At 36.3% G+C, this 13939-nt stretch overlaps 1 protein-coding gene across 3 annotated transcripts in view; it reads right to left on the bottom strand.

Annotated features, from left to right (window-relative positions):
• Window positions 1–13939, bottom strand: part of LOC102218042 (serine/threonine-protein kinase BRSK2) — a 181927-nt gene that overhangs the window by 57890 nt on the left and 110098 nt on the right. The window lies entirely within an intron of this gene.

Genomic DNA, 13939 nt, shown 5'->3' with positions numbered 1-13939 from the left:
TTGATTCTCTAAATTACAGCCCTGCACCTGAATGACTGAATGGATGCACAAACAAATTACTGGTTAGATCATAGTGGTTAGCAAGAGACGACAGGGGATTAAAGAAAGACAGAGACAGGCAAAAAGATGCGAGGTGATTAGATTGATGCTGCATATGTCAAAGAACGACCACACAGAGGGACCAGCCCAAAATCTCAAAGGGAAAAATATTGGATCACAGGCTCTGTCATCTCTCACTCAGCCATTATTGCACCTCACACTGTCTCAGTCCTTTACCTCATTCGCTCTCTTGCACGCAGAAGGAAAACACAGATATTTCTGTCACCTCCCCCAGGCATGCCAGTGAAAGGTCCCTTGATACTGAGATCTGAGGATCAAAGTCAACAGGGCAGCCATGTGTGTCAGAAAAAAAAAAGAAAAAAGAAAACATGCGGGTGGCTTGCCAACATGGAGACCAAAGTAAATGCAGGAAAAACTGGGTAGACAGAAAAAAAAACAATAGGATAAACAAAGGGAGAAGCAGTGAATCTGGAAGGCTTCTAAAGAGAAAAATGTGTAATTCTCTGCATTGATGAGTAATAAATGTTAAGGATTGGGAGTAAAGAGAGGCAGTGCCATCTCTATCAACCTGCCTCAAAAACCCCTCAGGTCCTGCAGGCTCTTATGTAATTAATTAATACAACATGGTGAATGGACGCCTTTTCAGCAGCATCATAATGCAAAATAAACATGCGATAACAAGGTGATGAGCAAACAATCAAAAGTGCTAAGCTTGTGAACTTAAAGGAAACAAGGGATTAATTCAACAAGAGTGCCTTGAGAAAAAAATGTATACTCCATTTTATTTGGTTTAGGTTTGACATGTTATAATCTATAAATCTGAAAAGTGCGGTGCATTTTTAATTCAGCTTCTGAATACAAACGCTGAATACATACAGTATTTATAGAAATCAGGTCAACACATACAACATGTAGGTGTAACTAAAAATTTAAAAATTAAAAATATCCTATAGTAAGGTTTTTAAATATTGCTACATTCATGAATCTGCTTTTTTTGGACTAATTTAATTTGTAATTTTCTTAATTTTAACCTTGCAGTGAATATGTCTCGGAACTTTGAATTCAGGTGGGGTTGTAGGACTTGCTAATTGCTGTAGCAGACTTAGCCACTTAAGATAAAAATGCCTATTAACTTTTTTTTTTTTTTAATCAAACACAAAGGGACATATTTACAAATTGATGTTTCACACTTACAGTACTGTGTGTGACTGGTTTCACAAGACCCAAAGTCTTAGAAGAAAATAAATTATGTATTTCTGAAACTTTCTCTAGTTTAAGACCCAGCATCCATGTTGAATTTGAACTTCAACATGGCTGCTGATTAATGCACTCTGCCACAAATTTGGACGTCAGTAGGCAATCTATTTGTTGTCTCACTTGGATTTCACCAGACAAGTCATCTTCAGTCAAGCCCAAAATGAGTTTTTCTCCTGGCAGAATTAGAGGCAAATTAATCATTTCATTTTACCAATATGTTGGGTGAGTGGCTGTAATATAAATGGTCTGAAGTGGTGCAGCCAGAGTCCCAACTTGAATCTGAGAGAGCCAGGAGACGTTTCAACCTCAACAACAGATGAATGGTCAAAATTACCAGTTGAGACGCTCAAAAAGCTTACTTTCTGTCTAAAAATACCAGAAGCATTTAATTGCTAGAATTCCAATAACTGATTTCTTATTGCCCATTATGAAAGGGTATAATTACTTTTCAGCATGCTACATTTTTTTCTCCAAAATAATTGTACACTAAAGAGAATCTGTGAATCTGTGCTTAAGATTAGGTTAACGGCAAGAAGGCCTTTCAGCGTCAAAGTCTTTGAGCTTGTCCCAAAATAGAAATGATCAAATTACCAGTGGAAACATGCAAAAGATTGATCAGCAATTAGAAAGATGTCCCCATAGATTAAGAAAATGTAAGCAAGGGAAAAAATATGGTATTCAAAACTCACTCTTTTTAATTTGTTTTATTATTTCTTAAAAGATTCTTGTTACTTTAAATCTAGTCCAAGTGTAGGAATAAAGTTGGACTCAACTTTACCTTCTCCCAAAAGAAAAAGATGACCAGAAGACAAGATTTTGTCTAGTTTCCTTTCTTAAAATCTGAGACATTTTAATACGGTCTTTAAACAGATCAATTTTGTGTGCATATATCAAATAAATGTAAACTTGACAGGTGGATGAAGGAGCATTAATGATGTAGCGACAGAAGAAGACAGTTAGCCAACTGTAAATGAGCAGATGGGAAGACCATGGCACAGCTTGGCTACTGGCTCACAAACAACACCAGTCAGTAAGTCATCCATTCATACTCGTGACATGTGGACACATGATGATGAAACAGACAGTGTACTCACACATCACTGATCACTGCAAGCCATGAGCGACTTCCATCCATATGTTGGTCAGTGAGCCAGTGGGACACAAATTGTGTTTTCTCCCAGTTGCAGAGGGTGACCAAACTGGTGTGTACATGGATTTGTGTCTGTGAGCTTCCTCTTTATTGCAGATAGAGAAGAATTTGACACTCTGTGTCCACAATTCAAATATATACTTCACAGCTGTGTTTAAAGACCTTCGTAACAGGGAGTCAAGGCGTAACTCTTGTTGTTCATTACAACATTTTCAACTTTATGCTGACAAAATCTGTTTTTGGAAAAACCTGTTTCTTCCAAATTGGATAAGGAATCTACAAAGACAAGTTCAGGGTCACAGATTTAACTGCATTTGTTGAGGTAACAAGTCCATACAGGTAACTTTGTTATCTTCCGCAACTGAGTTGGGCCCACAGAGAGCAGGACAAATATGAAATAAAACCATATCTGTACAGTTCTATTCCTGTCAAAGCTGCTAAACTGAAGGGAAAAAAAGATTCTTCCCCTTACTTTCATCTCTCTTTCCTTATTGGTTTTCTCTCCACCTTGGGAACCTCCTGAAATACAACTGCACATCTTCACACATATAAACACAGATACACAGTCAGAAAACACAGCAGGGTTTTTTGATAATCACTTTATCAGTCATCCTTTGAACATAGCAGGTAAAGTCCCTACACTGGGGAGTCTGATCAATGTCAGAGACATGTAAATCAATCAGGACACAGTCTGTGCTGGCTTGCTAATCCGTATCCTTTATCCATCTACCATGCTTTGAAATGGCTCTCATTACTGCTACCCACCCAAACCCAATTTTAGTATTCCTCCCCCTCCTTCATCTTTCTGTCCTGCCCCTCATTTACTCTTGGTTTCGCTCATTCAGTCTCTGTAATCATGTTTCTGTTCTGTTGACGGATCCATCAGGAAGACATTTAAACTCATGGCAAGCCACATCATTTCATACTAACAGACATGTCCGTGGATAACCTTGGTCCTAATTGACTTTGATGGCAGAGGTCTTCCACAAATGGGTGTAATAATGAACTTCTATGTATGTGTAAAAGTAGAGACGGCCATGTTGTAAAGACCATGTTAGTGTTTGAGTACTTCTGTGGCACTACATGATGATGCAAAGGCGATTTACAAGAAAACTGATTTTTCAGGCAGTCAGTAGTAATAGTTTTGTATCCCTAGTCTGTGAACTCATTATATACATTCATTACATATAGGACTTTAATAATATATTAAAAATATTTAATAATATATTAAAAATATTTAATATTTCAAGTCTTTGTTTTATATAACTTTTCTTATATAATTTTCTAATTCTCTGCAATACTACATTTCAAGTTTCAAGATAAAATATTTTGCTATATATTTTGTTGTTTAATACAACAGTTCCACTTTCTGAAATGGGAAACAAAAAATATGGAACTTTTTCACAACATTTTCATATATTGCTTCAGCTTTCTGGTATGAATGTCTATTGTGCCAAATTTGTTGGAAACAAACAGAAGAGGAGATCACAATTGAGAATATTTCTCTGATTATAATTTTAGTTCATAAACCAATTAACATTTAACACATTATCGAGGATCATCTTCTGTACTCTTATGTTTATTAACCTAAAGTAGACCTCTTTTTATATTCAAGAATGCATCTTTCCCTGTGAATCTGATGCAACTCAGTGGCCATTTCTATTAGCAAATCTTAAAACGGTGAAAGAAAATATAATCATTCAAGTAAGACGCAGATGTATTGAGATACCTGGGTCAGAAAATTGCAAAACTTTAAAACAAGTATATTGTGCAACTACGCATAATGAAGAGAAAATGATGGGAATTAAATGGAAAATCTCCTCAGCTTACCATGGAATTGCAGCAATGAGCTCACCAAATTATGGGGGAAAAAGTTCATTTAAAGTGTACAATTGTTTTGAGAAATATGACAACATATCTGCCAAATTTATGAGTATGAGGGAGATAGTAGAATGAATGAGCAATTACAAGTACCACAAAGTTGAACACAGACTTACTTTACATGCTTTACTTTTTGCCACATAAGCTACAGCTCAGTCTATATCGGATGGACAAAGAGTTAACTAAAAACTTTAAAAATTGACATCCCCTTCAGCTTCCACATTCATTAATTAGGATTTACAGAGTTCATGTCAAATGAACTCAGTGCTCATTTGTTAGTGAGTGGAGAGATGTCAGCACACTGAGGTCATTAACAATCAATGCTCAGAGACGTAAAGAAAAAGCAGCAGGTAATGCTAAAAGTGCCGGGTGCCTTCATTTACTTGAGATGCCTATAACAAAAAAATGCTAGGCACTGTAAAAAAAAGAAAAAATTGCAATATGAAGACCAAATGTACAAGTCCAAATTGTGATAGATAAGAGATTACAGCGTATTCACACAGAAACACACATGAAAACACACTAGATCAAATGTTATATTAAAAGATTAACAAATCTCAAGATAAAACCAAGAAATAAACAAGCGCTTGAAAACTGAGCAAAAAGTTATCATTACACAACATTATTCTTTATGAAAGAAGTAGATATAAATACGACATAAATAAGCATAGCAAAAAGAGAGCAAATAAATATCTCATCTATCTGGCAACATAGAGGCTGATGCCTTTGAAAGGAGAAACAAACACCATCGATTTGGACGTCTGTCTGTGGCCTGTCGCGCTCGATGGGGGATCCCGGTACATCTTCTGTTCTGCTCACCTCCATTTCATTATTCTGTCTACACTCATCTCTGTTTTATCTTGATAAGATATATGAAAGGTAAAAATCAAACAACACTGTGTGGTTGATAAGCTTTGCCATCGCATGAAGCAACAGCAAAAGGAGCTGTTTAAAGCGGCACAAAATAAGACTCCCTCAAGAGATCAGTTTATAGTGTTTTAATGTTTTGCATTTTCAATTAACGACAACCAAAATAAAAAAAGGGAACATTGGTGAGGCTAACGTTATATTATTCCCTACAAACTACAAATATCTGACATCCTGTGGACTAAATTGATTGCACATTTCAAATTTCAACAGAGCTCCCTCAACAAAGCTGGTGAAGAACACAAACAATAATAATAAATAAACATAATAAACATTGATTTATGAACAGTGACTTGAGACCAGATTAGGAAGTAGAATGCTGAGTGGCCTTCATATTGGCTCATATGTAGAAAAGAGCTTGTTTAAAGGATTTACCTGTTAGGAAATATTAATGACATCAGATTCATTCCTTCACATTGCTGTGAGGGAAGAATGAGCTCACAAAAAGATGTAAAATAGACTTTCTAAAAAAAAAAACAAGAAGAAGCTGATTTTGGATTATTATTTTGTGTTTTATCTCTATAAATTGTAGGGTAAAAAATAAAAAATAACCTTTGAATGCACTAAACAAACAAAGAGTGAAGGGAGCAGCTAAACCACCTCAGAAGGCTTGGTGTGCAGTGAAGCTATCAAGATCTAACTGTGAGTTAAGCCCCAACTTCTGCTTGAGAACCATACAAAGCTGATAGATCAGCTCGCAGGGGCAGAACATATGAAAGTCATTTATTTCAAGCAGTGTTTGTGCACGCTCCGAGGCATGGATGTGCACAATCCACACACAGGCATCTCTTTACCCAACCCACTGGCAGCAATACAAAATGGCCAATCTAATCATTAGGAGGGAAAGAGAAAAGATGGCAGAGAGAAAAGCTGTGTCGCAGTCACTGAGGTGTCAGGATAACATGATTAAAACTGATTCATGTGGTCAAAGCATTATGCTCCTCACTCACTCAACAGTTTATGTTGGCTGGTATACAAAGCCTTGTAAAAAGTATTCATACCCCTTCCTCTCTACAGTGTTTCACATAACAATCTTGTTTTATTTTATTGGGATTTTTAAGTGAATCGACACAAATTAGCCCATAATTTGATTTTTTTTAAACAAATAAAAGGTTGCACATATGTTTCACATTGTTTTACTTTGATAGGCCTAAAAAACACGTTGCAACCTTTTGCTTTCAGAAGTTACCTAATTATTAAACAGAGTCCACTTGTTTATAATGTAATCTCAGTATAAATGCAAATGATCTAAGAAAGTCTTCAAAGTTTATTATAGAACATTAGTGACCAAACAGCATCATGAACATGCATTGTTCAAATGCATCATTGGCATATTAAAAGAGTATGAAGTGAGTAGAGTAAGTCGGAAATGCACAAGATACTTGTGGCAAGGTCAGAGAAGCAGCAGAGCCTCATAGCTCATAGGTGGAAACATTTGTTATCAGGAAAACCGTTATTTGTACACTCCATCAACTTGGTCAAAATGGAAAAATGACAAAAAATGGCAATTGTTGAAAGAAAGACACAAAAACAACCTGTTTGCAGTTTACCATAATACCATATTACCATACATATTTACCATATGTAGAGTACAGCACATATATGTGAAAGAATGCGCTCTGGCTGGATGAGGACAAAAGGATTTTTCTTTTTCTTACATAAAAAGAGATTTGTGCAGCAAGAAGAAAAAAAGAAAAAAAAACTTCATACAGTCACCCTAAATAAAACATCCTCATTTGGAAATCATGTGTAGATACTTTTTCCTAATAGTAATTTTTGTTGGGAAGATGGGTGAAGCCAACTACCGAAATATGTCTTTTTTAAAAACTACATGTATGTTAGAGGAGGCAATAAAACGTGACACTAAGGCTATTTTTATACCAGCAGAACCATGACCCGAAACATGCAGCTGAAGCTACAATGGAGGAGTTCAGATCAGTGTGTATTTGTTAGTAGAATAGAAAAGTCACAGCCCTGCCAACAAAAAACATAGCAACCAAAGTCTGATAGAAATTCATCTTCCATTCAGCCTGATTGTTGTAGCAAAACACATCCTTAGTAGCTCTATGTTCTCGTTGTTTGGCATGTATAGATTCAACACAACATCAACTTTTGAGTTAGAGATTACATTTATATTGTTGCCTTATAGTTCACTATATTTATTAACTATAATCTGGTAGTGTAAAATCTAAATGATGACATTCAAACTTCAACTAATATGAAGCAAAATACAATTAAGGAAGTGTGGTTAAAGAATTTTGTAAATCAAGGGCAAGACAGACACAAAGCAAACCTCTGTTTAATTAAAAAAATATACATAATTAAAAAATAAGTAAAGTATTGATATTCCAAATCATCTTCAGAAAATATTGAAACTTTAAGTTCATCCACTATCCCAACCCTCCCCCCACATGCACCTTTCTCTTTCTTCATCCCTCCTCTCCCTCTCTTTCGTTCTCTCTCTGGGCTTGGGGACAGCAGAGTGACTTTGATGTCATGCAGCTTTAGGAGGAGAGAAAGTCACTCCGGCTAATTAGTTGTCCTTATCCCGACAGCAGCAGCCGCCACCAGCTCGCTGGCTCAGAGGGAGAAACAGAGCAGGCAACAACAGCAACTACCAACTGCTGCATGCCAAAGATACCCCCACTCCCTGTGCCAGTTGTTAGTGCTGCAAGCTTGTAATGATTTAACTCAGCCCTAGACTATGCTGAGCCTTAATAAAGTTTTCCCTTTATCTAGAAAGATAGGTTGTGTTGTATAAGACATGGTAAAGCTAATATTATGCTCCAGTAAATGTTTCGTTTTCATCCACGTTCTCCCCTATATCAGTGTCTTCAGCAGGTACAGTATGTCTAACACCCATTATCAACAGAATTAGGCTTTCTCAAAGTTTAACAAAAATGCACAATATTCTCATGTGGTAAAATATTTCCATCTTACAGTTTTAATTGAATCACCTGAAGCACAACTTAACCTAGAGAGCCCTCAAACATTTTCTAAGAAGGTATCATTGCATTTTGTGAGTTGAAATGATGGCTATTATTTTCCAAATGTCATGACTTCACACCCTGCCATTAATTTACACTGGTGTAGATTTTCAGTCATCTAGGACATAATCCTAAGTACCTAACTAGAAGGTCACTGGATTTGTTTCTTGAATTAATTTAATTAGTAGGTTGGACCAACTTTTACTAGGTTAAAGACCAACACCTTATACAGATAATGGTGGCCAAAATGCTAAAGGTTTTAGGAATTGCAATGATATATGAGGAAGAGATGAGAAAGTTCAATGTAGATTTATTATGACTGACAGAGTAAAAAGTTGCATTTTTTTGTATTATAAGTATATTTTTAAGTTGATCAGAGGGAAGCATACATTCAGATAGTAATTCATGTCTTCCTGTTTCTAAAGGCCCAATTCTTCGAGTCACTTTTCAAAATAGGAAATAAAATATTGCTAACTAGAACATAATAACTAAATTAGACAGAAATTGATCTAAATGCTGTGACAGTCTGCATGCTCTTTAATTATTTTGACACCATAATTTATTTTTCGGGGTTTCTGTCATTTTCACTTCCTGCTGCTATGCATCTCTATGCATTGAGTGTTAAAAGAGAAGAAGGTGCCCCTTGTATTTGCATCCCATTATCTTGAGTTGTTAAGGTTCTGCTCAACTTAAGCAAAATTCAAATACCGCTTCCTTTTCTGTCTGACCAAAAGGTCTCTTTGATGTCAATGTTATCATTTCTACCAGTCTGTGAGGGACCTTGGACCCCTTTATAGTTTTTTTATATGCAACCCATCTCAGACAGAAATACCATTGTGTCATGACAAACATTCAATTGGAAAGATAGTATTTCAATATTGCCAAGCCAAAATGAAATTAAGAAAATGATATGTCAACTTAATGAAAGTATCAATCTGCCAAAAACACAAGTGCGCAGTACCTACTTCACTGATGTTTAATTTCTCACACTAACAAAGTCAAAGCTGTTAAAACACAAATACATATGTCTGCCAACATCATAAAGTGTAATCAATTTGGAACCACAAAAAAATTTCTTCAAGTCAAAACAATAACGATATGTATAAACAACGTACTTTAAATTAAAGGGACACCACAAAGATTCACTTTCAATGCAATATACACCATAATTCAACATAATATTTTGCTTTATGTTATTTGTGCAAACCCCTGCTGCAATTGGACAAAAAAAAAACTTCCTTATATTTCTAATTATATAAAAACCTTGGACACTTAAAGAGTTAAGGACATTTCAAGATATAAAGACATTAAATGCATACGATTTTAAAACACTGTTAATGTTTTCCATCACACCACTTCGAAATTGTTTGCGCAGCTTAAATTCAAAACACATTTGAGTTTTTGGAAATATATCCAGCTGCAAAAAACCATGGATAGTGATGATGCTGAAACTAAAGATGCTACATCCGTCACTCTCAATAAGGTAATAAAGCTTTACAGCTATTGTTGGCAAGCTATGAATGGCATGTCTATTCAGCAGCTGACTGTAGGCTTGCTACCGCAACTGATAGCTTGACAGATGAGCCGGCTAATACTGGCTTGTTAGGGTCCTATTGTTGCTCAATACAATGTCAAAAAATAAAAAAATGTGTAACATTTTGTACAATAAGCAGTTGATACATACGTTTAATCCACATTTTTTGGTGACTAGGCTTTAAAAGTTACTTGAGCAATTTGTTTTCCCATCAAAATCAATAAATGTTATTTTATTATACAATCAATATTATATATTTTACAAGCAGTGACAACAGTTCTTACATTTTATTTTAAATAAATAAAATGTTGGTGGTAATATTGTACTCCACAAAGTTTTGCACAATATAGTCAAAACATTACATTTTAATGTAAGGTTATGCTGTGATAATCTCAAACTGGTTAATATCTATACAGTTAAAGCTGTAAAGCTGAATCTCTGTTGGCTTATCTATACTTGTATACTTTACTTGATCTTAAAATCACACATCTCTTATATGTGTTCACTAGCTTTGTCTGACATGCATGCTCAGCTTAGCAAAATGTCAGACTTTATTGTCACTTTATAGTGATATTATTTTATTTGCATGAAACCCCAGTAATAACCATGACAACTTGCCTGCTCTGTTTGTGTGAATGTCATGTTAACAGATCAATAGAAAACACTCCCACTTTAGGGAGGAAATGTAAGTAGAGATGCGATGTCCCTACACAGGCATCTGTGTTATCATGTCTCAGTGGGGGGTCCACACAGCATCTCCATCTCTCTCTCTATTCTGCCTGGTTCTCTTTCACCCCACCTCCTGCTCCCACTGAGTCTCATCCTTCAAGGCCCACGGCACAGTTGTGGCAGATATAGACAGAGAAGCTGGCTGACTTTCAGAAACATGGACCCGGGTCTTGAGATATGGACTCAAAACACACACAAACACACCCCCGCAGAATAATGGTTGATTTTCAACAGTCCTTAGATCAGGCTGCCGTCCCCTGTTCTGTTTACCCTCAGTGCCGAATACTGCTGACATACTGTCATATGTGCATACAATTTATTCTTTATGTGTCTGTTTCTATCTCATCCTTCAAAATATGACAGGCGGCTTTTCCCACAGACAGAGACACTTATTATTCAAGTAGCTGCATTGCTACATTTTATATTTAAAATAAAAACACTGGCTTCTGTTTGTTCTTTAAAACAGTCAAGGCTTATTCCCTTGTTAGAAAACTGACAGGAAGTTCACCGATGAATATGTTATCCAAGAAAGTTCAGTGCTCTCTCTGCTCTATTAGGTCACAGCCTGTAGGGCCATGGATTAAAATGTTCGAGATTAGTTATATGAAGTTCAACACAGTGAATCGAGCTGAGAGGTCTCCGCCAAAAATCTCTAAGACAATTAATTCAACCTGTCTACTCATCTCCGTAGACCTTTGACTCTTAAGGCCAGTCAGCAGAAGGACAGACGGAGAGGGATGACACAGGTCATAAAGGACACATACATGCACAGACATAGTAATGTGTCTCTCCCTGTGTGGTATATGTATCGGAGAAATGTTCTTATTGAGCAGTTCTGTCTATTATCTGTAGCTGTTCGCGAGTGTATCTTCAGCAGAGTTGCACACACAGACCTGTCCAGGGGAGTCAGATTTTCTCCCTAATGGCACCACGGGGACCAAAGACATTATCATATTAAAAGGTGACATTTCACAGCCGGAGCCTAGCAGGAGAGTGCTGCCCGGTGACTTTGACAGTTTGACAGGCAAACAAGCAGACAGGACAAAAAGAAGCACCAGAGATTGCAGTGCAAAACAATTGGAATATTGTGAAAAAGAGGCTGGAGGATGCAGTCAACATCTGTCCAGGAGCAGCAGAAACCTAAGAACTGGATATTTGATTGTGGATCTTATTTGCAAAATAAGATCCACAATCTTATCCACTTCTGCATGCTGTGACCATGCAGAAGTGCGAAGTGTAATCTTTCAATTTTCAGTGACTGGTTTACATAGAGCCGTCTAAGATTCTCAAAGATTGAAATACTTCTTAATAACCAAATCCTGTTTTAAACTTTTCCAAAACTCTATTGAGCTTCTGTCTTTATGATACTGTTTGTCCCCTAAGGTTCTCTAACAATTCTCTGAAGAAGTTTGATGAAAAATTACATTAATATCTTTAAAATAATCTCTCTAATAGTTCTGTCTTTCAATGCAGATATTTCACATGAGTACACATCTGCTTGCTACACACGCACCAACGGAGGACCAGCAGTTAGGCGAAGAATGACAATGTCAGAGCTCGGTAATTGGCTCTGAACTGCAGCTTCAGCAAGTGTGTGTCCTGTCGGAGACCTGTCAGTTTTTGCCGCACCTTACTGCTGTCACATATTGCAGCTGTTCCACCAACCACTTCTGCTACACCTAATAATACTTCTGTCAGAGCAAAGGCGACAGAAATGGCCAGTCTTTTCCTTCATGGAAATAGTTGACTGCATGTTGAGTGGAGTAAGAGACAGACAAAGAGTTATTTCTAGAGTCAAGCAGTGGAGTGAGTGCAAAAAAAAAACAAGACTGTGGGAGATTTCCACACAGCAAGGAGTTGATTTACATAGAATGTTTATCAAACAGCAATATCCAAGCACAAAGAGCATTTCATCTGAAGTCTAATGGTGTTACTGCATGAAATGATGAAAACTGAGGGAATTTCACATTTCTGACCGCAAACCCATTCACTTCCTGCTTTAAAATTACAGTAAGTACTTCTCTCTGCTTGGATCCAGTGAAAGAAAATTTCCAAGTTGGAGCATCTTGTGAAATAGTCCTTTGTTTCCTGGTTACCTCCAATTTTTTGTTTTTTTTTAATAACCATCCCATCAACTCAAGAAACAAGTTCATATAATGACTATTTTGAGCTGAGATAGAATGAAGCTGCCCAGCAGGAGTCCTGGGATGTTTTGAGAAAGAGCAAAAAGCAACTTGATTAAAAAAAAAGAGAGAGAGAGAAACTCTCTCTTTTTCGTGGCTCTCTCTTTGTAAGTGGCCAATCAAAGTTTCTGACACTTACTAAATTATCATGACATCTAATGAGGAACGTACAGATACTTATTTAGTAAAGTAAGGTTGAGAGTTTTGCTTAATCTCTTTAAGATTAAGCAAAAATATGTTTAAAGTTGTAGCTTCAAAGCTTTCAATAGCCATTTTTCAGTTAAGCCTCATGTAGTTCTTTTCCTTACGTGCTTTATTTTCAAACAGTATAAATAAGAAATGTTATACAAAAAAAGGATATTTTTCAAGGGTTTATGTTTACCCGAGCTTTCAAAAGTTAGCAGTGATCAAGGTTAAGTCTTTTTGGGAAACTCTAGAAATATTTGCAAGGGTTGGCCAGATGGAGTGAGTGACAATTTTAGGGTGGCACACATTGATGCAAAGCCAGAACAGAGATTGGAGTGTTTTATGACGCCGTGTCATTTATAGAGTAGGGTGTGGCATCCTGTAACAGACTCAAAAGACCACATAAATACATGGTGTAAATTACTGAAATATGTACACCATCTTAAAATCATATCATATCATATATTTGACTATCTAAAAAAGTTACCTTATTTAAATAAAGACAAAAAAATATTATTCACATTTTAGCACCAATATTTACCTGTATTTCACTATATGTGAGCTAAAATAATCAAAATGACAAGAAAATAAACACTTGAAATATTTGATTTAATGTGTAAGAAATCAATATACCATATAACCTTTATAATATTCTAACTTTTTACATCTGCCTGTATATGTCTATGGAGAGGCATTGCAAAGAGCCCAACTTTATTTTGTTTTTAAGTGTTGTATAGCAGTGAATCTCTTTCACAATGAACAAGACAAAAAATTGCCTGATATGCTATTCAGGTGAAGGCTGGAGATGCCGCAGACTTTTTTTTCAATCTGTGTGCACACTATATGTGTGCACAACACACATAGGTGTCATGCAGTGTATCTGCTGCAAGAAGTGCTACAGTCATTTTTAGAAACAGCAATTCAGTGACCAGCTTGCAACTAAATCTGGCTGTTCACTCATAAAGTAAGGTTGAGTATCTAGCAAAGATTGGCAAGAAAAAAAAAAGTATTTTTACAGTGAAATGAAATCTGAGCTACCAAGGCA

This window comes from Xiphophorus maculatus, chromosome 2 (assembly GCF_002775205.1).
Source record: "Xiphophorus maculatus strain JP 163 A chromosome 2, X_maculatus-5.0-male, whole genome shotgun sequence".
NCBI lineage: Eukaryota > Metazoa > Chordata > Actinopteri > Cyprinodontiformes > Poeciliidae > Xiphophorus > Xiphophorus maculatus.
Note: the sequence above shows the minus strand (reverse complement) of the source record. Positions and strands in the feature narration are given on the sequence as shown.